This window comes from Nelumbo lutea, chromosome 1 (assembly GCF_056320005.1).
Source record: "Nelumbo lutea isolate HS-2025 chromosome 1, American lotus-T2T, whole genome shotgun sequence".
NCBI classification, from domain to species: Eukaryota; Viridiplantae; Streptophyta; class Magnoliopsida; order Proteales; family Nelumbonaceae; genus Nelumbo; species Nelumbo lutea.
In genome coordinates, this window is record NC_142684.1 from 78,312,490 (window position 1) to 78,339,242 (window position 26,753).

The 26,753-nt window shown below is 44.0% G+C and overlaps 1 pseudogene; it reads left to right on the forward strand.

The window, feature by feature from the left end:
- The window catches only part of LOC148875542 (cysteine-rich receptor-like protein kinase 25), a 42,039-nt pseudogene extending 36,411 nt beyond the window's left edge, over positions 1–5,628 (forward strand).
- Positions 5,629–26,753: the final 21,125 nt, after the last annotated feature.

The following is a 26,753-nucleotide window of genomic DNA, read 5'->3' on the forward strand; positions in this document are numbered from 1 at the left end:
ATCGAGAGGAAGTACCACATACTGCGGGAGATTGTTGATAGAGGAGACCTCTTGATTCAGAACGTAGCGTCAGCAGAAAATGTAGTAGACCCATTGACGAAGCCACTATCATAGAAAGTGTTTGAGAAACACGTAAAAAGCATGGGACTCCAGCTTGTATTTGATTGGACCTAAGTGCAAATGGGAGCTCTTAGACAGTTTTGTATGCCCTTAGCTTCAATTAGAATGATGTACATTATGAGTTTATTGTAAATGAATAAAAATATATATTTGATTCATGTTCCCTTGGTATGTTTCTGTGTAATACCCTTAAACTGGACATTTAATGAGACTCATGTTAGTTTAGAATGTTCATAGCCAGTGGGTCGGTCTGGGGAGACCTATCCTGACAAAGCTAACACTGTGGTGCCACCAAGTCGGTTGGGGTGGCTTGTATCAGCTACCAGGGTGAGACCCTAGGCACATACAGTGTGGGATTAATTGAATCTTTGAACTGGACCAGATTTCCAGTATTGCCCTGGACCTTGGAGATTAATGGGCAAAACTGGAAAGTTACACCCGACCCCTGCACTAGATTATGATATTGCACTAGGTGTCGGATTAGGCTATCTTTGATGTACCAATCAGTGAGATCCTTAGCAGGGGTCAAAACCTGGGTATGTTGGGACAGTTTGAGAATTTATCTGAGAGGGTGATCATAGTGACAGGATCAGCCCCTTTGTCGAACAAAGGAAATAATCGGGGATGCACTCTCACTGATGGAAACCAAGACTACCGGCAGCCGATTTCAATCGTTGAGATTTGTTTTGCAAAATATATTTTATATGAGATGTGAAATTATATATATTATTGTTTTGAAATGTTTGCAAATAGGTTTTAATCCCCGGGATCCATATTTGAGAGAGTGCAACACTGTTCCTTGCAACCGAGGGAGAGGTCCTCTCTTGTCGGGCAGTGTATGATCATTATGGGCTGAGAGGTTAAGTGTAAGCCCATTGAAGATAATGCCTGATGGGCTAATCTTGCATCTGCCCACAGTCCCTGGGTGTTACAAGGTGGCTTGGCCTAGGGACCACTTAGGGTAAGTGTTGGGCCCATAGAGCCCATCTGATGGGTTTCAGGGGGTGCACTGTCCATAACAGTGTATTCAGCCAGGCCTTGTAACAAAGGCTGGGTTGAACCCATGTGGCTGATGTGTAAATCAATGTTTGGGTCCCAGGCCATACAAGGAAGCCCAATTGGGCAGCAGTTTGGAAGGCTTATTGAATTCATAACCCTAAATGGGCCTTAAGCCCATTTTGAACTGGGCTAATTTGATTAGTCTTTAAGGGGCAAATTCTGAGATAAGATCAACTGATAGAATTGGGCCCACACCCTATCCACTCAAAGAGTCCAAGATCTAAAAGGACTTCTAGTCCAGATATGATTTGGGTTAGCAACTCCTAATGGGATTAGGAGTTGATCCCTTTAAGTCAATAAAAGGAAGAGGGGGCGGCAGCCTTTAGACACAACATCCAACAGACTCAAGTCTTGTCTTCAGAGCTAAGGTCATAGAGGAGAGAATTCTGCACCCTGCAAATTCTCTCTAGCTGCCTCCTTCCTACAGCCGCTGCCTATAGTAGTTCGATCTCCATTGCTTGGGAGAAATCAAGATTGGATCTTGATTCTAATCTTTTGCATAAAAGATTGGTAGGAGTTGTATTCACTAGACGTCTAGGTGATTCTTGGGAAGAATCAAGTTCTTAGGAAAGACACTGCTGATTCTACTCCACCTTGCACTGCGCCATCTTCAGTGGGAGCAGATTTTGGTTTCTACCTTGGGCGTGAACACCTCCATTGAGAGATATTGTTTCTTTGTATCAGGTATTATCTCTCTCTCCTCCTTTTGGTTCAGATCTGGTTCAGTTTATGGTTCAAGAATGATCCTTGAAAATATGACTTTCTAAATAGGGAATTCGATTCCCAGTTGAAGGGAAAGAAAAATTTTTGAAATTCGCCCCCTTTATTCTACAATCTTGGTCTATCTTAGCAGCCAGGGTGAGACCCTAGGCACATGCAGTGTAGGGTCAATTGAATCTTTGAACCGGACCAAATTTGCAATATTGCCCTAGGCCTTGGAGATTAATGGGCAAAACTAGAAAGTTACACCCGACCCCTAGACTCGATTATGATACTGCACTAGGTGTCGGATTGGACAGTCTTTGATGTACCAATCAGTGAGATCCTTAGCGGGGGACAAAACCTGGGTATGTTGGGACAATCTGAGAATTCATCTTAGTAGGTGATCATAGTGACAGGATCAGCCCCTTTGTCGGACAAAGGTAATGATCAGGGATGCACTCTCACTGATGGAAACCTAGACTACCGGCAGCCGATTTCAATCATTGAGATTTGTTTTGCAAAATATATTGTATATGAGATATAAAAGTATATACACTATGGTTTCTAAAATGTTTGCAAAAGGTTTTAATTCCCGGGATCCATATGAGTAGAGAGTGTGGCATTGTTCCTTGCAGCCGAGGGAGAGGTCCTCTCTTGTTGGGTAGTGTTTGATCATTATAACGGGTCTCTACCAAATCAGGCACAACCGCCACTGCCAGATCGGGTGTAACCGTCACTGTCTTTCTATGACAGCTGCTATTTCCAGGGCTGAGGTGGCAGGCATGGGTCGTCCCTGTAGGACATGTACCTGTCGGGTATGAGACATATTTCACAGGAGGCAGGTACGGTGCCACCTGCCAAGAGGCAGGGGTGTAGCCTCCAGGTTCAGCAGGTGCTATCAGAGAGATTTTCTGGACCTTCGAGCTATCTTGAGTCGAGTTGCATTCTGTCGAGCTTTCTGATGCCGAGGTACTGGTGATGGGCCGAACGGCTTTCTACCTGAGGCGCATCCTCAACAGAGGAGCCAATGGCACCGGCCCGTGGTGTCCCTACTTCGAGACACCCAAGTCGGATCGGGGTGCTCCCTTCTTGGGAAAGGCTTAGAGCTCAGTGGGAAGTGCTCGGGTCCTAGGGGAGCTCGGTCCTTGAGAGGAGTTCGGGCCTTAAGAGGAGCTCGGGATGTCCCACACTTGGTGCGAGTCAAGGTTGGTCGGGCATTAGTCCCCAGCGAGTTGCCTAACTTGCCGAGAGGCCAAGTTGGACTCAGTGGGTCCCTCCCATCGAGTCACGGTTATGCTGTCAGGCTGACCTGTTCGTCAAGCTAGGTCATGTACATGTGTCCCTGTGCTACGAGGTCGGGCCAAATCACCCTCCATCAATTGCCCACCACTCCCTGTGTTGGGGGTGTTGACCTAGCATGGGGAGTTCACGGTGCACCAGGTGGATTTGGCTCATTACTCATGCCACCCTATCAGGCAACCTGTTAGTCAGACCGGTCTGGCGCTCGGCTCACTCGAAAGAAAAACACGGGCTGCGTACAGCTCACGTACAGATGCCACATGATCTGGACTTCGCAGACACCAAAAAATGCGCTAAACTGATTTCACCTCGAGAGCCTCGTAGCCGGTTTTCTTGAGAACCGTCAGACCGCTTCGATCTTGACCATTGGTGCTCGGGCCTAGCGGCTATAAATAGTGGGGGAACTTAGTCAATATCTATGACCACTAAGTATCCTTCGTCAAGCTTGAGCTCACGTTTGGAGTATTCAGCTCGGGTCTTCTAGCTCGTCTAGTCCTAGTTCGGTTGTGTTTTTTCTTGGTGAGTCCCCGAGCTTCCCTTTCTCCTTTTTCAGTTTGTTTCTTTCAATGTCTAGTGGGGATAGTCTCTTAGACGAGCCCGAGGTGAGTACCTCGGGTCAGGGTGACCCTGCTATTGCCCAGCCATCCCACGAGGCATGGGTGACCCTCAGGTAGGCTGGCGTCCACCTTCCACCGAGATCGGGTGCCAGATCAGTTTGGGTCATCCACTATGACGCTGGAGAGACTTCAGCACCTCATCCAACAATTCAACCTACCTCAAGAATACTCATAAAGTCTTCCTACCGGCAACTTCCCTTGGGAGCACGGTCCGGATGAGATCATGGTCTTTAGGGAGCAACTTGTCGGCAGACTTCATCTCCCTCTTCACCCCCTTATCCCGAGGTGTTGAGACACTTTAATGTCACACTGGACCAGCTCCACCCAAACTCTATTCAAAACGTGGTCAGGACTATCTCCCTTTGTTTCGAAGACGCCCTTCCCTTAGATATAGACATACTTTGCTCTATTCCATCAATAAAGAAGAGTGCCTCGAGTGTTCTCCCTGAGCATAGGCGGACCTACTATTTGTCCCCTCGCCCGGGCTTCAAGTTGTTACACAAATTCCTAAGTAAGGTCATGGCCTAGAAGCGGAACTACTTTGTATTCCGGAGCAACACAGGGTGGCCCTTCCTTACAAGCTGGAGGGTGGCTACTCAAGTCCCCGGCATTACTCTCGACAAGAAGACGAGGGAAACACTCCACTCATGGGCTTAGGTTGGGTTCGATCACAAGGATTATATTGCCAAAAGGAAGCTCATTCAAGTTGGTTTGAGCCTGGGTAGGTCTATTTTACTTTATCGTCTTGCTTAATCAGCTTAGTGTTTTCAAGCTTACTGACGTCGAGATCTATTGCAGGTCCCATTGAAGAAGAGAGGAAGAAGCGAACCACCAAGAAGGCGTGCATAGAGCCCCCAAGTACCCCCACCCTTGAGCCCGACCTCCCACAAGTTCCTTCTTTGGGGCTCGAGCTCCCACAGGCCCCCATCTCGGAGCCCAAGATCCCTAATGCCCCTCCAGTGATAGATTTGGAGGAGGACTTACCATCTCAGGAGCCTGAGGTGGCGGCAGAGCCAGTTGCTGAGCCAGTTGGGGATGCTGTCGAAGTTCCTAATCTCGCCGAAGCTGCTGCTGAGGCTTCCAAGGAGTCGGCTTATCATGCTGCTGAGACGGAAGTGTCCAGCTCGAGGAGCCAGGAGGAGGAGAGCATCCTGATCCCCCAATGTAGCCTCCAAAAAAGTAAAGGAGCTGTCTACCCCGCAGAGGTTATAGACTGGGTTGATCTCACCCCTAGTCAGCTCGGGGCCCGCGCTGCAACCCACTCTTTGGTGGTGAGTTCACACTCTAAGAATCATCATTTTCCCATTCTTTCATTCTTTTCTCTTTTCTTTGGTACTAACCGACCTCCTTTTGCTAGGTGAACACCGCCATGCATTCATTGACCCTTCAGTCTAACAGATATCTGAAGCAAGTTTTGGCTGCCGAAGAGTCATCTTGCATAGCCCATACTGATCTGAGGGCAGCTCGGTGTAAGATCCATCAGTTTGAAGGGGATGCTGCAACTCAGAAGAGTTTCATTGAAGTTCTGCTATCAGAGAAAGAGGAGCTAGCCCGCAAGAGGGACAAGATAAAGGCTGAAGTGAACGGGCTCAGAGCAAGCCAAGAGGCCTTGAAGCTCGAGGTGGAGAGCCTCAAGGCAGGTCAGGAGGCTTCGCAGCTCAAAGTGCGAAACCTTAAGGAAGCCAAGGGGGCCCTAGATTACGAGGTGGAATACCTCAAAGCTGACATCAAGGAGAAGACTGAGATCTTCGATCAAGCTCTCGGGGAGATGAAGGTCCAGGCCATCATTGACTACGTCAAATCATCTAGGTTTGATGACGTGATGTTTTAGGTCTACCATAGGGGGTTTAAGCTCAACAGATGGTTGATAAGGCAAACATACCCTAACCTCGACACAAGTGCCATCACCACCTGGAGGATCATGGACGAAATGGCCCTCCAGGCCATGGATGACCCAAACTCCGAAGAGGAGGGCAGCAATGAGGAGCTTAGTGCTATCGACCAGGCTAATACCCCCAAAGAGGCCCCATGTGAAGTCGACAAGCCTTCGAAGTAGTTGTGTGCTCCTTGCACTCTGGTCCTGTGTGAAGTCTACACATCAGCCACAAGGGTTTAGCCTATCCTTTGTTAAAAGGCCTGGCCGAATACACTGTTATGGACAATGCACCGCCTGAAACCCATCAAATGGGATCTATGGGCCCAACACTTACCCTAAGTGGTCCCTAGGCCAAGCCACCTTGTAACACCCAGGGACTGTGGGTAGATGCAAGATTAGCCCATCAGGTATTATCCTCAATGGTCTTACACTTAACCTCTCAACCCATAATGATCATACACTACCCGACAAGAGAGGACCTCTCCCTCGGCTGCAAGGAACAGTGTTGCACTCTCTCAAATATGGATCCCGGGAATTAAAACCTTTTGCAAATCATTTTGAAACCATAATATATATATACTTTTATATCTCATATAAAATATATTTTGCAAAACAAATTTCAACGATTGAAATCAGTTGCCGATAGTCTTGGTTTCCATCAGTGAGAGTGCATCCCCGATCATTACCTTTGTCCGACAAAGGGGCTGATCCTGTCACTATGATCACCCACTCAGATGAATTCTCAGACTGTCCCAACATACCCAGGTTTTGACCCCCGCTAAGGATCACACTGATTGGTACATCAAAGACAACCCAATCCAACACCAAGTGTAGTATCATAATCGATTCTAGGGGTCGGGTGTAACTTTCTAGTTTTGCCCATCAATCTCCAAGGTCCAGGGCAATACTGAAAATCTGGTCCAGTTTAAAGATTCAATTAATCCTACACTGTATGTTCCTTCGGTCTAACCCGGTAGCTGAGAAAAGCCACCCCAACCGACTTGGTGGTGCCACAGTGTCAGCCTTGTCAGGATAGGTCTCCCCAGACCGACCCACTAGTTGTGAACATTCTAAACTAACATGAGTCTCATTAAGTGTCCAGTTTAAGGGTATTAAATAGAAACATACTAAGGGAACATGAATCAAATATGCACATTTATTCATTTACAATAAACTCATAAAGTACATCATCTTGATTGAAGCTAAGGGCATTCAAAACTGTTTAACAGCTCCCACTTGCACTTAGGTCCAATCAGGTACTTGCCGGAGTCCTACATTTTTCATGTGTTTCTCAAACACTTTCTATGATAGTGGCTTAGTCAATGTGTCTACCACATTCTCCTCTGATGCTACCTCTTAATATGATCCTCCCGTAGGTCCAGTGTCGTCATACAACAGTGGAATGGGTGATGTGCTGAATTCCAAATTCAGGAATGAACACCTTCATTCATAAGGCAGCATCACTTACGGCAATGTGTTCGGCTTGTGTTGTGGACTGTTAATTTGCTACTTAGGACCCCTGTTTGCTAACATTCAGGAAACAGCACACGATCCTATCGTGAAATCATATCTAGATGTAGATTTTCTATCATCTGAATCCGACTAGAAATCAGCATCAGTATACCCTTGGATCGGTAATGAATTACCATCGAATACTAGACAAAACTCTTTTGTCCTTCGAAGGTACTTAAGTATGTTTTTCACAGCAGTCCAGTGCTCCTGTCCTGGGTTGGCCTAAAATCTGCTTACTACACTCACTGCTTGAGCAATGTTAGGACGAGTGCACAGCAGGGCATACATGATGCTCCCTACAGCAGAGGCATAGGGAACGTCTTTCATGCCATCAATCTCCTCAGAAGTCTTGGGAGACATCTTCTTGGAGAGAGTGACTCCGTGCCTAAAAGGAACATTTCCTTTCTTGGAGTTTTCCATGCTGTATCTTTCATGGAGAATTGCTGTGAATGTCATATTTAAACTGTAGTTAACATTCCTACATCATTCCCAATGAGTAGAATGTCATCTACATATAGAACCAAGAAGGTAACCTTATCTCCACTGTACTTCCTTTAAACACAGGGTTCATCCGAATTCTGCTCGAAGTCAAACGATTTGACAACAGAGTCAAAACAGATGTTCCAACTTCTAGAAAATTGCTTAAGTCCATACATGGATCTATTGAGTTTACATACCATGTTTTCCTGACCCGCAACTATGAAGCCTTGCGGCTGCTGCATATAGATATCTTCAGTAAAATCTACATTCAGGAATGCAGTTTTGACATTCATCTGCCAAATCTCATAATCATGGTATACTGCTACAGCTAGCAGGATCCTAATGGATTTAAGCATGGACACAGGCAAAAAAGTTTCCTCATAATCGATGCCCTCTTTCTGAGTGTACCCTTTCGCCACAAGATGAGCTTTGAAGGTCTCAACCCTACCATCGGGGCCCTTCTTCCTCTGGTAAATCCATTTGCAACCGATTGCTTTTACCCCGGAGGGCGGATCTACTAGAGTCCAGACTCCATTGTTCTCCATTGAGTCCATCACTGCTCTCATGGCCTCCACCCACTTTTGAGAATCTATGTCCAACATAGTTTCTGCGTAAGTCACGGGATTCTCCTCACTAGTTAAGGTTTCCACTAGGTAACTATCCTAGTCATAACCATAACGGACTGGTGGCTTGGACACCCGAGTGGATCTTCTAGGTTGGTCACTACCTAGAACTTGTGAGACATCTCCGGTTGCTCCTGAGCTCTCCTCATCAAGAACAATTTCCTGATGATTGGTGTCCAGGATGTAATCAGTCTCCAAGAATTGGGCATTTTGACTGCAGAACACTTTCTGCTCACTTGGGTCATAGAATAGATAACCTACAGAGCCTTTTGGGTAACCTACAAATAGGCAACGACTAGTTTTGGATTCCAACTTGTCTGCACTCATTCTTTTAACGTGTGCTGGACAACCCCAAATCTTCAAGTGTCTGCACTTGGTTTCTTTCCGGTCCAAAGTTCATATGGAGTGTTCGGAACCGATTTGGTTGGAACCCGATTCAGCACGTAAATTGCAGTTTCTAATGCATAACCCAAAAGGATGTGGGTAACTCTGAGTGTATGAGAAGTGATTAGACCATATCCAATAAGGTCCTATTCCTCCTCTCTAAAACACCGTTAAGTAGTGGTGTAGCAGTGATGAACCTACAATTTATCTATATTTTATGAGGTTTTTGCATGAAATTTTATGCTGGGTTAATTAGATTTTGCCCTATTTTAGCTTGATTGCAAGAAAGATTTCAGGGGGAGCCAAATCAACAAAAGAAGGCAAAAGCAAGAGAAGAAAGCCCAAAATTTATCAAGTTCAGCCCGGCCCAGCCATGAGAGCAAGGGAGTTTCATTCGGCCCAAGTAGTGCAAGCTAACTCTTTGGAAAACCCAAGGGAAAAAGCCTAGCAAGAAGGAAATTTCGGCCCAGCCCATTTTTAGCCTAAATAACAGCCTAGAGTGTAGCTCACATGAGCTCAAAAGCAAGCTAAGTTGTAGCCCAAATAGCAGCCCAAAGGGAGCTAGGGGCGGCAACTCCTAGAAGTTTCTTGAAGAGAAGGAGGGAGCACTCTAGAAGGTTCATGAGGGGCGTAATACACCCAATTCTAGAGACTTCAAGAAGGGGCAAGAGCCCCCTTGAAAAACTATATAAGGAGGCCTCTAGGAGGGGGGAGAGGTGTTCAATTGCTTGAGAGGAAGGCTCTCCCACTCTTAGAGGTTCGGCCACCTTGAGAGAAGAGAAGAGAAGAAGGCTAGAAGCAAGGAAGAAGAAGAAGAAGGGCTGAAGGAAATTCAAGACAAGCAAGCTAGAAGAAAAGGTGAGTTCGAATTGAGGGTTTGTGATTCAAAGATCTTTTGTAATAAATCATTTGTAGTTTCATTCTCTTTTGATTTGAATTCAGTTTCTTTGTTATATTTTCTTTCTTCTTTCTCCTTGTTTCCATTCTTCCTTGATGTATTTCAGCTTGTAAAATTTCAATTCAGCAATCTAATTCTTTTTGATTCATTCAAATGGTCATGAATTGTACTTGAAGTTTCTTGAATAAGGGTGTTATTGTAGATTAATTCGGCCAACTAACCTTCAAAACTCAGATCCGAATTCTCAGATCTGAGATTGCAAGATCTGAATTGCTTGAAAGAGAATTCAGATCTGCAATTTTCAGATTGGTCGAATGGATCTAAAGCTTGGAATTCCTAGAGTGCTTGAGAGAGACTCTAGGAATTCAGATCTACTATTCAAGAACTGAATTGAGTGCAAGGTTAGAGATAACTTGCACAATTCAGTTGGTGATCAATTCAGACTTGAATTGATGCCTTAGAAGTGTTTGAAGAAATGCATGCATGGGGATTAGATTCTTGCTAGAGATAGAAGAACCGTCACTCATGCATAGGATGAACATGTGCTTGAAAGAGGCTGTTCATGACCTTGGGGTTTCACCAACCCAAGGCTCAATCATGATTTATTCGAATGATCCAAATTGATAGATTGCTAAATTATGAGATTGACATTTACTGCTTACTCTTCTAACCTGATTTGAAGGCAATTGGGCCAATGATTTAGATAGATTTTAATTTAGGATTTTTTAGCTTTCATTAAAGTTTTGATTTATTTGTTGATCAGATAAGAAGTGCTCAATTTAGTATTGGTAATTGTTTCCTAAATCCTCGTGGAAACGATACTTCACTCACTACTTTATTACTTGAACGGCTAGTGCACTTGCTAGTGTCACAATGAGCCACACATCAAGCAGGAGGAGCTAATTGTGATACTATCCCATTGTCCTTTAAGTAGTCCCTGAATTCGTCAAAGAAATACTCGCCACCTCGATCAGATCAAAGGGCTTTAACTTCTCTCCCCAACTGTTTCTCGACCTCTTGTCTAAACTCTTTGAACTTTTCAAAGGATTCGGACTTGTGTCTCATTACGTACACGTAACCATATCGTGAGAAATCATCTGTGAAGGTGATGAAATACACATGTTGATTTCGTGTCCTAACACTCAGGAGACCACATACATCAGTATGTATTAGGTCAAGTGTGCCTGTACATCTTTCAAGCTTACCGTTAAATGGCCGTTTTGTCATCTTGCCTTATAGGCAAGGCTAACAGGTGGGAAGATCTTCTATAGTTAGAAAATCCAAAGGACCACCCTTTACCAACCTTGTGATTCGGTCAACACCGATGTGGCCAAGTCGGTAATGCCACAGACACGTGGGATTAATTGTATCACGGGCTCTCTTTTGGGGATTTCAGCCGACGTAGTTTCGGTTATGTTAGTTTCTAGAGAAGGATGTAGAACATAGAGACCGTTCTCCAGTTCCCCGTATGCGATAAATCTGTTATTTCTTTTAATAGTAATCGTATTACTTAAGAAGACAGAATAACCATCTGCACACAGTTTTGAAACAGAAATCAAATTTCTTCTTAAATTTTGTACATAAAGACAATCTTTAAGTACAATTTTTTCTTCTCTAAAAATTAACTCCACAGTTCCTATGGCCACGACTGCAACAGTTGCAGTAGTCCCCAAGTAGAGAGTGACTTCTCCTTCACTCAGCCTTCTACTTACCTTGAACCCCTGCAGTGAGTTACACGCATGAGTTGAAGCCCCGGAGTCAATACACCATGACGTAGAAGATACCAATAAATTGGTTTCTATAACACAAGATTCAAAATTACCTTTCTTGGATTCCAAGTAGGCAGGATAGTTCCTTTTCTAGTGGCCGGCCTTCTTGCAGAAGTGACAAGCATCCGATGCTTTGTCTTTCTTCTGCTTCTTATCCTTAGTGGCTTTCTTCTAAGGCTTCGTTGCCTTCCTCTTTCTCTTGCCCGTCTTGCTAGCTTCAATAAGCATAACTATAGGCTCAACCTTTCTAATCAATTCTTCATCTCTTTGCAACATATTGCTGAGCTCTTGTAAGCTGACATTCAGCTTGTTCATGTTATAATTCATGATGAACGGATTAAAGGAAGGAGTCAAAGAATTAAGAAAAGCATCTATCTGGGTTGCAAGGTCCAGCCCGGATCCAAGAGCCTTCAGTTTGTTGATGTATCCCATCATCCGAAGATAATGATCGTGAACTTGTTGGCCCTTGGACATTTGTGTGGTCATGAACTGTTTCAAGACCTTTTGTCGAGTAGAACGATTCTGCTCTTCATACATCGTTCTGAGACTATCCAATATGTCCTTGGCAAGTTCGATCTGATTAGACTGCCTCTGTATTGGGTTGTGTAAGGAGGCAATGATGTAACACCGGGCGAGGGAGTTTTTCTCCTCCCATTCCTGATAGTCTCTACTTCGGGTCTCAGAAGCCCTGTCACTCGGACGATCCGGGGCAGAATTCTTTGCCACTTTGTCCAGCTTTTCAGAAGCTAGGACCAGCATAAGGTTCCTGTACCAGTCGGCATAGTTTGGGCCCTTAAGCTTGTTGTCGTCAAGAAGCTTTGCAAATGATCCATTTGCCATTTTCTAATAAAAGAGCAAACAGCAGTCCACAACCTAATTTGATTCATGTTCATTTCATAAATATGGATTTTAATATACGATCCATTTCCATTTATTCATCTCTGAGATTTCCCTCCTTTCTCAATGACGGAGACTACGGGTTGTCTCTGGAAATGTGGGAAATCACATAGGGTGCATGGAAACAACTGTTTCAGCTGCATAACCCCACCACCTTTCTGTGAAGGATCATATCCACTCATCATATGAGTTTTCTCTTTGACCTCTGTCGGACAAGGTTCAGAGCCATTTTCAGGTAAACATTTCTGTCTAGTGAGTGCTTACCCATCATGTTCGTGAACGCCAAGGTACCGTGAGAGAGTTCCCATTTTCTGGTGAAGCCCCTCCCACATCGGCCTATGACGCCCCTATCATCTTATGAAGCACTTAGACAAGCCAAACAGCAAATGGATAGCCCATTTTCTAGTGCGTTTCCTCATTACTAAAGGACCCATCCTTATGCTAATGATGGAAGGCCTTTAGAGAGTTCATCATATGAATCTCCCAATCACGTGCACTCATATTGCTGGAGGGAATAGTTAATTATGCCCTAGTTTGATTTAGGTCAAATCAAAGTGGCTCCCACTGACTTTCATAAAGTCAAATTTTGGTGGGCCTTAAATCGGCTAGGGTTCCGCACGTAACCTCTTGATGAGGTGTGGGGCCAACCACTGAGGGAGGTCATCCAATGACCAGAAGGGACACCATGGCAATGATATGCATTCAGCCATGGTGTGCGCAAGAGCTACTGTCAAATGAGCATGGGCCAAGCACTTATGGCCCATGTACGCAGCACATCACACATCCAAACATCTCATGCAGGGATAAATTGATCCAATCAATTAATTATCTGTAAGGCCCATTGGAAGCCCGTTAAAAAATCCATAATATTAACCATTAATATTATCTAGGTATATGGGCTGAATTAGGGTTGCCCAGTTCGACGTATACAGCTTTATCCTTCGAAGCGGGATTTTAGCAGTTTTAACTATTTAAAACTGAGCCTTTACAGGTTGGGCCAAATTAACCATTTAATTAAATATCAATCCTCAAGCCCATTAGTGGGAAAAATAGGGCTGACTTTCAGCCTTGATTAAACCCTAGATTTGGTCCAAACAGTTTGAACTAATCTTGGTTCGAATGGGTCTAGGGTTTGATCTTTAATTAAATCCTTAATTCAAGAAAATAATATGAAATTAAATAACTCATAAAAGAAAATCAAGAATCAGTTAATCAGGGCTGTTCGCAGACTCCATCCTGCAAAACAGAGGTTAGATCACAGATTGCAGTTTCATAAACTGCAAATCGTAGATAGCGAATGTCTCATCTGCGAAATCTCCTTCTCTGCGCCGCCATCTTCGATCCAAAAATAAAAATAAATAGAAATCCAATTTCTATTAATAATTACATTAGATCGAATGCCTATACATTGAGTCTAAAAAAATATCATTTATAGACCAAATGTAATAAATAAATTCAAGAAACTGCAAATCTTGCAGTTCTCCCTGTGCAAACCAAGAATTCGATCTCCTATTGTACGAACAGCCCATAAATCAAGAAAATCATATAGAACTATTCTAAACAATAATCAGATTTATATAAAATTAATTTCAGATTATTTGCCCATCAGTTTTGGGAACAAATTTCCCAAAACCCATATCTGCGCAAATTGGGTAGAACGCCTTCTCCCTATTTGCATAGGTTCAGATCTGAAATAGAATGGTTTAAGATTTGAACCATAGCTCTAATACCACTAAAGGGATAGGAAATCCATCACATGGATGCCCAAAGATTGCGGAATAAGGGGGCGAATTTCAAAAAACAATTCTCTCCCTTCAACTAGGAATCAAATTCCCCATTTAGAAAATCATATTTTCAATGATCATTCTTGAACCATAAACTGAACCAGATCTGAACCAAAAGGAGTAAGGAGAGATAATACCTGATACAGAGAAGTAGTATCTCCCAATGGAGGTGTTCATGCCCAAGGAATGATCCAAAATCTGCTCTGACTGAAGATGGCGCAGTGCAGGGTGGAGCAGAATCAGTAGTGTTCTTACAAAAGAACTTGATCCTTCTCAAGAATCACCTGGATGGGTTGTAAATACAACTCCCACCAATCTTTTCTCCAAAAGATTGGAATCAAGATCCAATCTTGATTTCTCCCAAGAACTGGAGATCGAACTGCTGTAGGTGGCAGCTGTAGGAAGGAGGTGGCAAGAGAGTATTTGCAGGGTGCAGAATTCTCTCTTCTGTGATTTCAGCTCTGAAGACAACACTATCTATTGCTTGCTTGTGATTGTGTCTAAAGGCTGCCGCCCCCTCTTCCTTTTATAGACTTAAAGGGATCAACTCCTAATCCCATTAGGGTTGCTAACCCAAAACATATATGGATTAGAAGTCCCTTTAAGATAAGGGATAATCCTTATCCTATCTGTAAATTAGATCAGTCATCTCCTAATCTAATTAGAAAGTTTCCAGATCTAAATCTTATTTAGATCTTGGACTCTCTAAGTGAATAGGGTGTGAACCCAATCCTATCAACTGATCCATCTCAGAATTCGCCTCTTAAGTGACTAATCAAATTAGCCTATTTCGAAATGGGCTTAAGGCCCATTTAAGGTTACATATTCATTTAGCCTTCCAAACTGCTGCCCAGTTGGGATTCCTTGTATGGCGTGGGACCCAAACATTGATCTACACATCAGCCACATGGGTTTAGCCCAGCCTTTGTTACAAGGCCTAGCTGAATACACTGTTATGGACAATGCACCCCTTGAAACCCATCAGATGGGCTCTATGGGCCCAACACTTACCCTAAGTGGTCCCTAGGCCAAGCCACCTTGTAACACCCAGGGACTGTGGGCAGATGCAAGATTATCCCATCAGGTATTATCCTCAATGGTCTTACACTTAACCTCTCAGCCCATAATGATCATACACTGCCCGACAAGAGAGGACCTCTCCTTCGGCTACAAAGAACAGTGTTGCACTCTCTCTTGTATGGATCCCGAGAATTTAAACCTTTTGCAAATCATTTTGAAACCATAATATATATATACTTTTATATCTCATATAAAATATATTTTACAAAACAAATTTCAACGATTGAAATCAGCTACTGGTAGTCTTGGTTTCCATCAGTGAGAGTGCATCCCCGATCATTAAAGATAGCCAAATCCGATTGAAATCACCCACTCAGATGAATTCTCAGACTATCCCAACATACCCAGGTTTTAACCCCCGCTAAGGATCTCACTGATTGATACATCAAAGATAGCCAAATCCGACACTTAGTGCAGTATCATAATCGAGTTTAGGTGTCGGGTGTAACTTTCCAGTTTTGCCCATCATTCTCCAAGGTCCAGGGCAATACTGGAAATCTGGTCCAGTTCAAAGATTCAATTAATCCTACACTGTATGTGCCTAGGGTCTCACCCTAGTAGCTGAGACAAGCCACCCCAACTGACTTGGTGGCGCCACAGTGTCAGCCTTGTCAGGATAGGTCTTCCCAGTCCGACCCACTCGCTGTGAACATTCTAAACTAACACGAGTCTCATTAAGTGTCCAGTTTAAGGGTATTACACAAAAAATACCAAGGGAACATGAATCAAATATGCACTTTTATTCATTTACAATAAACTTATAAAGTACATCATCTTGATTGAAGCTAAGGGCATACAAAACTGTCTAATAGTCCAGCTACCGGGGTGAGACCCTAGGCACATACAGTGTAGGATTAATTGAATCTTTGAATTGGACCAGATTTTTAGTATTGCCCTGGGCCTTGGAGATTGATGGGCAAAACTGAAAAAGTTACTCCCGACCCCTACACTCGATTATGATACTACACTGGGTGTCGGATTAGGCTGTCTTTGATGTACCAATCAGTGAGATCCTTAGCGGGGGTCAAAACCTGGGTATGTTGGGACAGTCTGAGAATTCATCTGAGTGGGTGATCATAGTGACAGGGTCAGCCCCTTTATCGAACAAAGGTAATGATTGGGGATGCACTCTCACTGATGGAAACCAAGACTGCTGGTAGCCGATTTCAATCGTTGAGATTTGTTTTGCAAAATATATTTTATATGAGATATAAAAGTATATATATTATGGTTTCTAAAAGGTTTGCAAAAGGTTCTAATTCCCAGGATTCATATAAGCAGAGAGTGCAACACTGTTCCTTGGGTGTTACAAGGTGGCTTGGCCCAGGGACCACTTAGGGTAAGTGTTGGCCCATAGAGACCATCAGATGGTTTTCAAGGGGTGCATTGTCCATAATAGTGTATTCGGCCAGGCCTTGTAACAAAGGTAGGGCCGAACCCATGTGGCTGATGTGTAGATCAATGTTTGGGTCCCACGCCATACAAGGAAGCCCAATTGGGTAGTAGTTTGGAAGGCTAAATGAATATATAACCTTAAATGGGCCTTAAGCCCATTTCGAACTGGACTAATTTGATTAATCACTTAAAGGGGCAAATTCTGAGATGGATCAGCTGATAGGATTGAGTCCAGACCCTATCCACTTAGAGAGTCCAAGATCTGATTTAGATCTTGAAGCCTCCTAATTAGATTAGGAGATGGCTGATCTAATCTACAAATAAGATAAGGGTTATCCCTTATCACTTAAAGGGACTTCTAATCCAAATATGATTTGTGTTAGCAACTCCTAATGGGATTAGGAGCTGATCCCTTTGAGATTATAAAATGAGGAGGGGGCGGCAACCTTTAGACATGCAACCAATACACTCTTGTCTTCAGAGCTGAGATTACAAGAAGAGAGATTTCTGCACCCTGCAAATACTCTCTTGCTGCCTCTAGCAGTTCGATCTCCAGTTCTTAGGAGAAATCAAGATTTGATCTTGATACCAATCTTTTGGAGAAAAGATTGGTTGGAGTTGTATTCACAAGCCATCCAGTTGATTCTTGCGAAGGGTCAAGTTCTTTTGGAAGAACACTGTTGATTCTGCTCCACCCTGCACTGCACCATCTTCAGTGGGAGCAGATTTTGGATCCTTCCTTGGGCGTGAACACCTCCATTGGGAGTACTGTTTCTCTGTATCAGGTATTATCCCTCTCTACTTCTTTTGGTTCAGATCTGGTTTACTTTATGGTTCAAGAATGATCATTGAAAATATGATTTTCTAAATAGGGAATGTGATTCCCAGTTGAAGGGAGAGAGAAAATTTTTGAAATTTTCCCCCTTATTCCACAATCTTTGGGCATCCATGTGATGGATATCCTATCCCTTTAGCTCTGTCCCCCATGTGTTTGTCGCACAGGCCTTCATGAGTGTCGTTGAGTACGAGTTCAACTTCGAAGGGTTGCAAGCAGGACAGGTAGGGGAGCGTATAGGATTTTCGATACAGTCGTTCGTCTATCATGATGTATTTGGCTACCTATCGCTCTACCCTTCTGGTGGCATTGCGATCCGCAAGGTGGGTCCCGTGTAGCAGGAAGCTCACAAGCGAGTCAATCCAGCTCGGCTCTGCTTGAATGACAGGTGTGACCTCCTCTGCTCCCCCATAAATGCTAGGCCGAGGCAGGTCCTCTATATACACGGTCCTCATGGTGTTATCACTGGTGCTAGCCAGCCGGGACAAGGCGTCAGCCTCAGCATTCTCCAACCTCGGGATTTGTATGATGAAGTGTGACTGGAAGTTGAGTAGAGCCTCTCTTGCTTTGGCTAAATAGGCAATCATAGTCGGTTCACGAGCTTCGTATTCACCTATAACTTGGTTGACCACGAGTTGGGAGTCGCTGCAGATGACGATACGTTTGGCTTTCACTTCTTTGGCTAGGGCTAGCCTGGCTATCAACGCTTCGTATTCCACTTCATTGTTGGATGCAACGAACTCGAAGGGTAGTGCTTACTCCAGTTTCATGCCACTTGGACCGTGCAGAACTATCTCGGCTCCGCTGCCCTGCTGGTTTGAGGAGCCATCCACGTGAAGGATCCAAGGCTCCTGATCCCAGTTCATGCTTGGCCTAACTAGGAGAGATGCCACACTGGTTGCTACCTCACGGTGCTCGAACTCGACCGGCTTGGGAGCTTCGGGCTCGCCCGAACTAGGAGCCTCGTGATCAACCGACCTGGGGACTTCAGAGCTAAAGGTGCACTCCACCATGAAATCTGCTAAGACTTGGGCCTTAATAGCAGTTCGGGGCTTATATTGGAGGTCGTACTCAGTAAGCTCGATGGCCCACTTCGTCAGTTGACCAGAGACCTTGGGCTTGAGTAAGACTTGCCTCAGAGGTTTGTTGGTGAGAACGACGATGGTGTGAGCTTGGAAGTACGAACGGAGCTTCCGGGCTGCGATAACCAACACGTAGGCCAGTTTTTCTATCTCTAGATATTTTGTCTCTACTCCCTATAACACTTTACTAAAATAGTAGATAGGTCGTTGAACCCATTTTACCTCTTTTATTAGTACTGAGCTGACCACCTCGTCGCTCACCGAGAGGTACAGTTCTAAAACATCACCCTCTTCGAGCTGGGTCAAGACTGGTATGCTAGCGAGGTACCTCTTGAGATCATTGAACACGAGTTGGCACTGTTCGATCCATTCAAAACCCTTGCTCTTAATCACTTTAAAGAAGGGCAGACAACGGTCTGCTGATTTGGACATGAAGCGGCTCAAAGCAGCTATTCGGCCATTAAGCCTCTAAACCTCCTTCATCTTTTGGGGTGGCCTCATCTCTAAGATGGCCTTTATTTTGTCCGGGTTAGCTTCGATGCCGCACCGGTTAACGATGTACCCCAGGAATTTACCCGAGGTGATACTGAAGACACACTTATTTGGGTTCAATTTCATGTTAAATCTACGCAGGATTTCAAAAACTGAATGCAAGTCTTGTATTAAATCATGTGAAATTTGGGTCTTGACGATCATGTCTTCTACATAACACTCAATTTTTCAGTAGATCAACGGCTCAAACAATTTATTTACAAGTCTTTGAAAGGTTGTCCTGGCATTCTTTAGCCCAAAGGGCATGACCTTGTAGCAGTATAGGTTGACCTCGGTTATGAAGGTGGTCTTTTCTTCGTCTGCTAGGTCCATCCTGATCTGGTTGTAACCCGAGTAGGCATCTAGGAAACTCAGTAACTCATGTCTTGAGGTTGCATCCACTAGTCAGTCAACCTTGGGGAGTGGGAAGCAGTCCCTTGGGCAAGCTCGGTTCAGGTCAGTATAGTCGACGCACATGCGCCATTTATCGTTGGCCTTTTTTACCAAAATAGGGTTGGCCACCCAGCTTGGGTAATGGACTTTTCTTATGAAATTGGTTGCGATGAGCTTATCGACCTCATCATCGACCGCCTTCCAGCGCAGGGGATAAGTTGTGTTTCTTTTGTCTAATGGACCTAACTATAGGGTCAGTATTAAGTCTGTGAGTTATGACGCTAGGTTAAATGCCGGGCATTTCTATTGTGGACCATGCGAAAACATCTAAATTCTGAAGTAGGAAACTTATTAGTTGGGATCATAGGGGTTCCTAGACCGAGGCACCGATCTGAAGTGTCTGGGCTGGGTCCTCTACTGAAGTCAAGATGGTCGTCGTTTCGTCCATGGGCGCAGCTCGTTCCTCGCCTTGCTCTGTGGGCCTCTCCAGTTCGAGGTCGTTGGCCACCTTGGTTTTCCCTTTGAGGGCGGCGACATAGCACTTGCAAGACTCAATCTGGTCACCTCGCGCTACCCCACTCCGAAGTCTGTAGGGAACTTCATCGCCAGACAATAAGTAAAGACCACCACTCACAGGGCATGGGTGATCGGCCAACTTATTATGGCATTGTAGGGTGAGGGAGTTGCGACCACCAAGAACTCGTGGTTGAGCCTCACTATGCTGGGCTATGTGCCGACCTCCACAGGTAAAGTTATCCTTCCTAGGGGTCAGACTTCTTCTCCGTTGAAACCTACTAGGGGAGTGTTTGCAGGCTTCAGGTCGGCCTCTCGCAACTGAAGCTTGTCGAACGCGGCCTTGAAGAGGATGTCTGCCGAGCTACCAGAGTCAACCAGGACACGCCTGACTTCAAAATCGTTGATCTTCACCTTCACTATGAGTGCATCGTCGTGGGGGTAGTGGACCCTGTGTGCATCATCTTCTGTGAAGAGGATTGGATCTTCTGTCCTTGGCTGCTTCGACAGCTTTGCGAGCTAATATCCGGGCCGCAGCCAAGGTGCAGCCTACAACAATTGACCCTCCAACTATCACATGGATAGTACCTCGGACTGGTCTCTCCTTTGGGGGCTGCCTCTGTGTCTGCTCTGCTGGTCTGCTGCTGGATTGGGGAGCATCCTTAGCCTACTCCCCCTGTCGACCTGCCTTATTATTATTATTATTATTATTATGTACAAAATTTCTCAGATATCTGTGATGGATGAGCTCCTCTATCTTGTCGCGAAGATTTTTACAACTTTTGGTACTATGACCGTGATGTTTATGAAAGCTACAATATAAGTTCTAATTTCTTTCACTGGGGTTCCCTCTCAAACGAGGTGGCCACTTTACATAGGGGGCGTCCTTGATTGCCATCAGAATTTTGGCCCGCTTTGCATTCAATGGTGTATAGTCAGTCCGGCCTATTGTGGGAGCTTGGAACGGCTGACCTGACTTTGTTCCCTGAGCTAGGTCCTTCCTCTTCTAGCTGTCTCCCTGGCTTAAGGATTCGCCTTCCCTCTTCCTCTTCCTGGGCACACTTTCGCCCTTCTGGTTGATCTCCTCCTCTGTTGCTATAAACCTGTCTGCAAGCTTAAGGAACTCGGCTATGGTTGTGGGCTGTTTGACAACCATGTGTCACTTAAACTCCTTGTGTGTCACACCTCTCTTGGCTACCACGAGTCGCACCGCAGGGTCTAGGCAAGGTATATGCATACATGCGTCGTTAAACCGCTTGATATAACCCCAGATGGACTCTCCTTCCTTCTGGATTATACTGAGGAGGCTCTCCTCAATTCACGGGCACTGCTTGCTGGTGACGAAGTGGGAGGTAAAAGCTTGTGTGAACTGCACCCAGCTCCTTATCGACCCGAGAGCAAGATTTCGGAACCACGTGCGGGCCACCCCTTTGAAGGTAGTGGAGGAGGCCACACACATGCAGGATTCACTGGCTCTCGCTAGGTGTATCTGGGACTGAAAGGCATCAATGTGATCATTTGGGTTGAATGACCCATCATACTTGTCGAGAGGGGGGAGCTTGAAGTCCTTAGGCATTGGAACAGCAAGGAGTTCGGGAGATAGGGGGAATGGAACAGAAAGGAGGGTAGCTTTTGCTTCACCTGAGCTTACCTCCTTCTTACCTTTGAGCTCAGGCAGGTCGCGCATAGCGGTCCGGCGAGCTCGTTTGCGCCTCCGTTGTTACCGCGTTGGCTCAACGTTGGTGCTGCTTGCTTTAGTATTGCCGAGCTCGATGGGCTTGGACTGCTGATGTGTAGCTTTGGACTGAGGGACCTTGCCCGTGGTCGGTGGCCAGGGCCCCGAACTGGTTTTCTATGAGTGGGAGCCCGAATTAAGAGTGTTGGGGCGTTGCGGGCTTGACTGGCTAGGTGGCCCCCGACCTGCCTACAGGTTGTGGTGCGGGGGTGGCCGGCCTCTCCCTCCTGCCATGAGAAGAGGCTTGGCTCTTGGAGAGATTTTGGACGCGGGAGATCTCTTCTTGGCGAGGACGTTCGCTCTGGGGGGAAGGCTTGGTTTGCTTTGTGGCTGGGTGCCGAGGTGAGAGTTGCTGCGAGGTCTGGAGTAAGGAGGGGAACTATTACTGATACTGATACTATGAAACTTGGTGCAGCACTTGCTACTGGTAGAGTTGGAGTTGTTGGAACTGCTGCATTTAAGCTTGCATGGCTAGCATGCACTATACCAGGTCTTCCATCTGGCTTTGGTTCGTCCTTGGGGGGACAATAGATGGCTCAGTAAAGGTTGCTTCGACTGTGAAGGGAGTGGAGCGTTCACGGGTGCCACCATGAGAGGCACATTCAAACTGGGAACTCCATCCACAGAGAAGGGGACGGTGAACTGTCCAATGCAGACAGTGGAGAGCTGGGGTTGCTCCCCAGAAGCGTTCGGGTTGGCACCACATCCATCACTACTGGAGGAAGCCATGAGTGCTAAGTCTTTAGAAGAAAGTTGTAGAAACTAGGGGGAGGCTTTTCGATGCGTTTCCCACAGACGGCGCTAAATGATGTTGTGCAATCCGGGCACTCCTAGCTGGCCAAAACTTGGCTCCTAACTAGCGATGGGGGGTACCTAAGAAGAAGGATGAGATGAAGAATTCCCGGGGATTTCGCCCAGCAGGAACACTCAGATGCTTAAGTTAGAGTTCTGTAAGAAGTGGAGAGTATGAAAGAAGCGCAGAGTTAGAGATTACCCTGGCCCCTTGGGGGCTATGGTCCTTTTATAACGGGTCTCTACCAAATCAGGCTCAACCGCCACTGCCAGATCGGGTGTAACTATCACTGTCCTCCTATGACAGCCACTGTTTCTAGGGCTGAGGTGGCAGGCATGGGCCGTCCCTACAAGACGTATTTGTCGGGTATGAGACATATTTCAGAGGAGGCAGGTATGGCGCCGCATGCCAAGAGGCAGGGGTGCAGCCTCCAAGTTTGGCAGGTGCTGTCAGAGAGATATTTTCTGGACTTTCGGGCTATCTTGAGCCGAGCTGCATTCTGCCGAGCTTCCTAATGCCGAGGTACTGGTGATGGGCCAAGCTGCTTTCTACCTGAGGCGCATCCTCAACAGAGGAGCCAATGGCGCCGGCCTATGGTGTCCCTACTTCGGGACACCCAAGTCGGATCGGGGTGCTCCCTTCTTGGGAAAGGCTTAGAGCTCATTGGGAAGAGCTCGGGTCCTGAGAGGAGCTCGGGATGTCCCACACTTGGTGGGAGTCAAGGTTGGTCGGGCACTAGTCCCCGGCGAGTTGCCTAACTCGCCGAGCGGCTAAGTTGGACTCGGCAGGTCCCTCCCGTTGAGTCATGATTGTGTTGTCTGGCTGAACTGTTCATCGAGCCAGGTCATGTACACATGTCCCTGTGCTACGAGGTCAGGCCAAATTACCCTCCCACACCCACCATGGTGACGGTACTTGTCATGCTCAACAGTAGTACAGTCAGTACTCTTGAGTTAGCTTCTCGACCAGGGTTTTATGCTCACAGTGAAATGCGCTGAGACATGGCTAGAGCTGAGAATGATGTGTCGATTACTGAGATATATCCTAGGTAGTATTAATTTGTGTCTGCTGGAGGAAGAGTCCTACTTAATAATAAGGATTCGTGAGTTTATGGTGTTTCTTTCATTTTCTTTCTGAAAAGATATCGTTCAGCACTGAAGAAATGTAATAACTTTGAAGGGTGGAATCGTGTTTAGTGGAGAATCTTATTAATTCAATGTTATTAGTTCACTGTTTAAGGACTGCCATGGTTATTATGGCACAAAAGTTATAATGAGAAGAATGTCCTAATTTTTATGCACTTCTAAGTGAAGCGGGTTGATCCGACATTTGATCCTTCTCCAAACCTATATCAAGTGCATTTGGATCCTCATGAAGGCCCAACTTTCAAAATGAACCTAATCGATCCAACAACACATTATTTAGTTTTATCTTATATGATTTTTTTCCTACTCACTTGCATTCGTCATAAAAAAAATGGTAGTTAAATAATCTGGCGTATACTGCTTATATTTAAAAAAAAAAAAGATTTGTAGGTTGTTGTGGACGAAAGTAATATATACATGATAAAAGTTTGGCGGGCTGAGTGTTACAAACCCCAAGTGCAAAAATTTGTTACTTTATTGGAACAAGTTTTATTAGGGCCCATTTTGAACATGTCTACCATTTGAATGTTGATAATAAAAATAGGCTAGTGGCTCCTAGCGTTTTATCTACTGAAAAAACTCAAAGAAGTCAGGAGGCCCTATAAGGTAAAAATTCAAAAAGCTGAAAATAGGCTTACATAAGCCAAAAATGGAATTTTCAATAAAACTATCATAGGTAGCTTCTCAAAAGCAGCTCTAGCAACTTAACACAATCACCACAAAAAACCCTCCAAAGGGAATACAAATGAAAATGGAAGGTGCAGGGTTGGTAGGAGTGGTCGAAATTTGATTGGATATCCAAACATGTTGGGGTCAAGGTTTGATTACATTTAACATATATAAATTGACTTCCGTTTGTCTTCTCAAGTGGTCAAACCAAGCACAATAAACAAATAATAGCTTCTTTAGCCATGGGGAGATAATTTGTTTTCTCTTCTTACTACCAAATACCAATGCCAAAGAAAATACTGTTTAATTAAACGAAACATTGATATGATATCCGTATTTACATGTTAGGGGCAATTGTCCCAACTCTGATTTGAAAAATTTTTATATACTAATGAAAATTTTGATTTTTTTTTTTTTTACGATTACCCCACTCAAATAAAATAATAGTTTTTATAACGAGTAAGGGGTCATACAATGACATCCATGTCCAAGACTTACTTAAAATATAAAACTAAAATAATGAAAAGTGAAGTGACTCTTATTTTCATATTTTTTCCAATATATATAACAACTAACAAGTTTTTGGTTGAGGGCTTGGAAGCCTGGACTATGGAGGAGGAAATCAGGGAGACAAACTAGATAAAATCCTTCTTTCTCAAACGACAAAACACATTTGAGGAGATCTTATGCAAAATTTCCATAACAGTTGTTGTGTTAGGAACAATGTTTTCTTTCCTTTCCTTATAGTTTTTAGACCCTATATATTTGAGAATATAAAAAAATCTAAGAAAAAAGATAATCCATTTGTGAGATGTATTTATTTTTTAAAATATTTAGAGTGAAAATATTTTAATTTCAAGTTTTTGTTTTAATTACTCATATATTATAGTTAAGTTGATGTTATGATAATGTCTACTCCAGACCAAAGGTCCTACACATCCACAACTGGTTGAAGATTCATATTCTAATTTCCAAATTGAAGAATCGAAGATTCATATTCTAATTTCCAAATTGAAGATCGTTTTATCTTATTACTGATAATGATAGTTTTTAGAAGCGTGGGCGTTTATTGGTACTGATTTTTAAGAAAAACGGTCATACTTCTAAAACCCGTTTTTACAAAAAGAAAAATGCTTTAATTTTGTTTGGAAGTATTTCTGCCACATAGGCAGTGAGCAACACTATACTGTTTGGTGGTTCAATCAAATTCTTCTATATCATATTTTTCAGAAATTGTCCTCATTTAAATATGGAATCATGGAAATGAGCAGCTGATGATTCAATGGCTGAAATAGTTTTACTGAGGGCATGTCTGGAACAATGTCGTTTTCTGAGATATTTTTTTAGAAAACCATGATATTTTGACATGAATACTTAGTATTTTTTCTTTTGTTTGGGACCATGGTGGTTGTTGACACCTAAGCATTTTTCATTGTCACATCAGCATACCACAGCAACAGTAAAGATTAATAAAACACTAATAATACATTCATTTTCAGAAAAAATGTATAACCAGACATCAAACAGAAAAAAGAGAAATTTCAGATGTAAAGCTGATGTGATTCCATTTTTTCAAAAAAAAAAAACAATTAATTAATTCCAAACACTTAAGTGTTAAGTGTAAAATCAAGGGGATTTTATGGTTTAATCCCCTCAGAAATTGTAATGCTTTCCTACATTTTGGGTGAGGGGAAGATTCTAAATTCACGGGGGATGTTGCTTACAGGGGGGTGGGCGGGGATAAACACATTTGGGGAATCAATAAAAATTCCAAAGTGGATTATAACAGGCATAAATTGAAACCCCGCATGATAAAATATGACTTCATCTACACCAACCCAAATTGGGATATGCTCCTCACACAGAGCGCCTTACAATGATCGGGTCTCAACCCACTCACACCTTAATCCTCCTTGAATGATATCAGTTTGTTAGGTATCATCCACATTATAATGTGATTCTTGAAGGAATCACTAAGGCGGTGATACATAAGTGTTACGTTGGAAAAATCAGTGTTTCAGAAAATATTAATATGTTCAAAAACGTTTTTTCATTAAAAAAAAAAAAAAACAATGTTCCAAGTCACATCTTAGAAATTGAGATTGCAGGGTTTGGAGCAATGTCAATTAAACGTTTTTTCATATTGGAACTTGTTGCTTTTCAAGAAAACGTATGAGAAAAATGTAGATTTCCTATAATGGGTACATGTTCTGAAAATAGATATAGAGCATTATTACCAAATAAACATCCTATCTAACAATAACTTTTCCAAATAATAAGAAAAAAAAATACTGTTTTCTCATAAATTTCAACCCACACATATACAGCACCGTTTTAGCATCCATGCCAAACATATACTGAATCAACATCAATGACTGTGAGATCCGTATGTGGAGCAGGTCCCAATTCTCACGGTTCAGCACTCGCTGCCCACTCATCACCGTCATCGCTCACTCATCAGCCGCCTCAGTAGGTGGTAATGTAGGTCCCGCCTTGGATGTTATTTCAAAATTCAGGGCTTTAGAGCTTAAGTTGTAATTTGACTTTCTGCTTCAAGGCTTC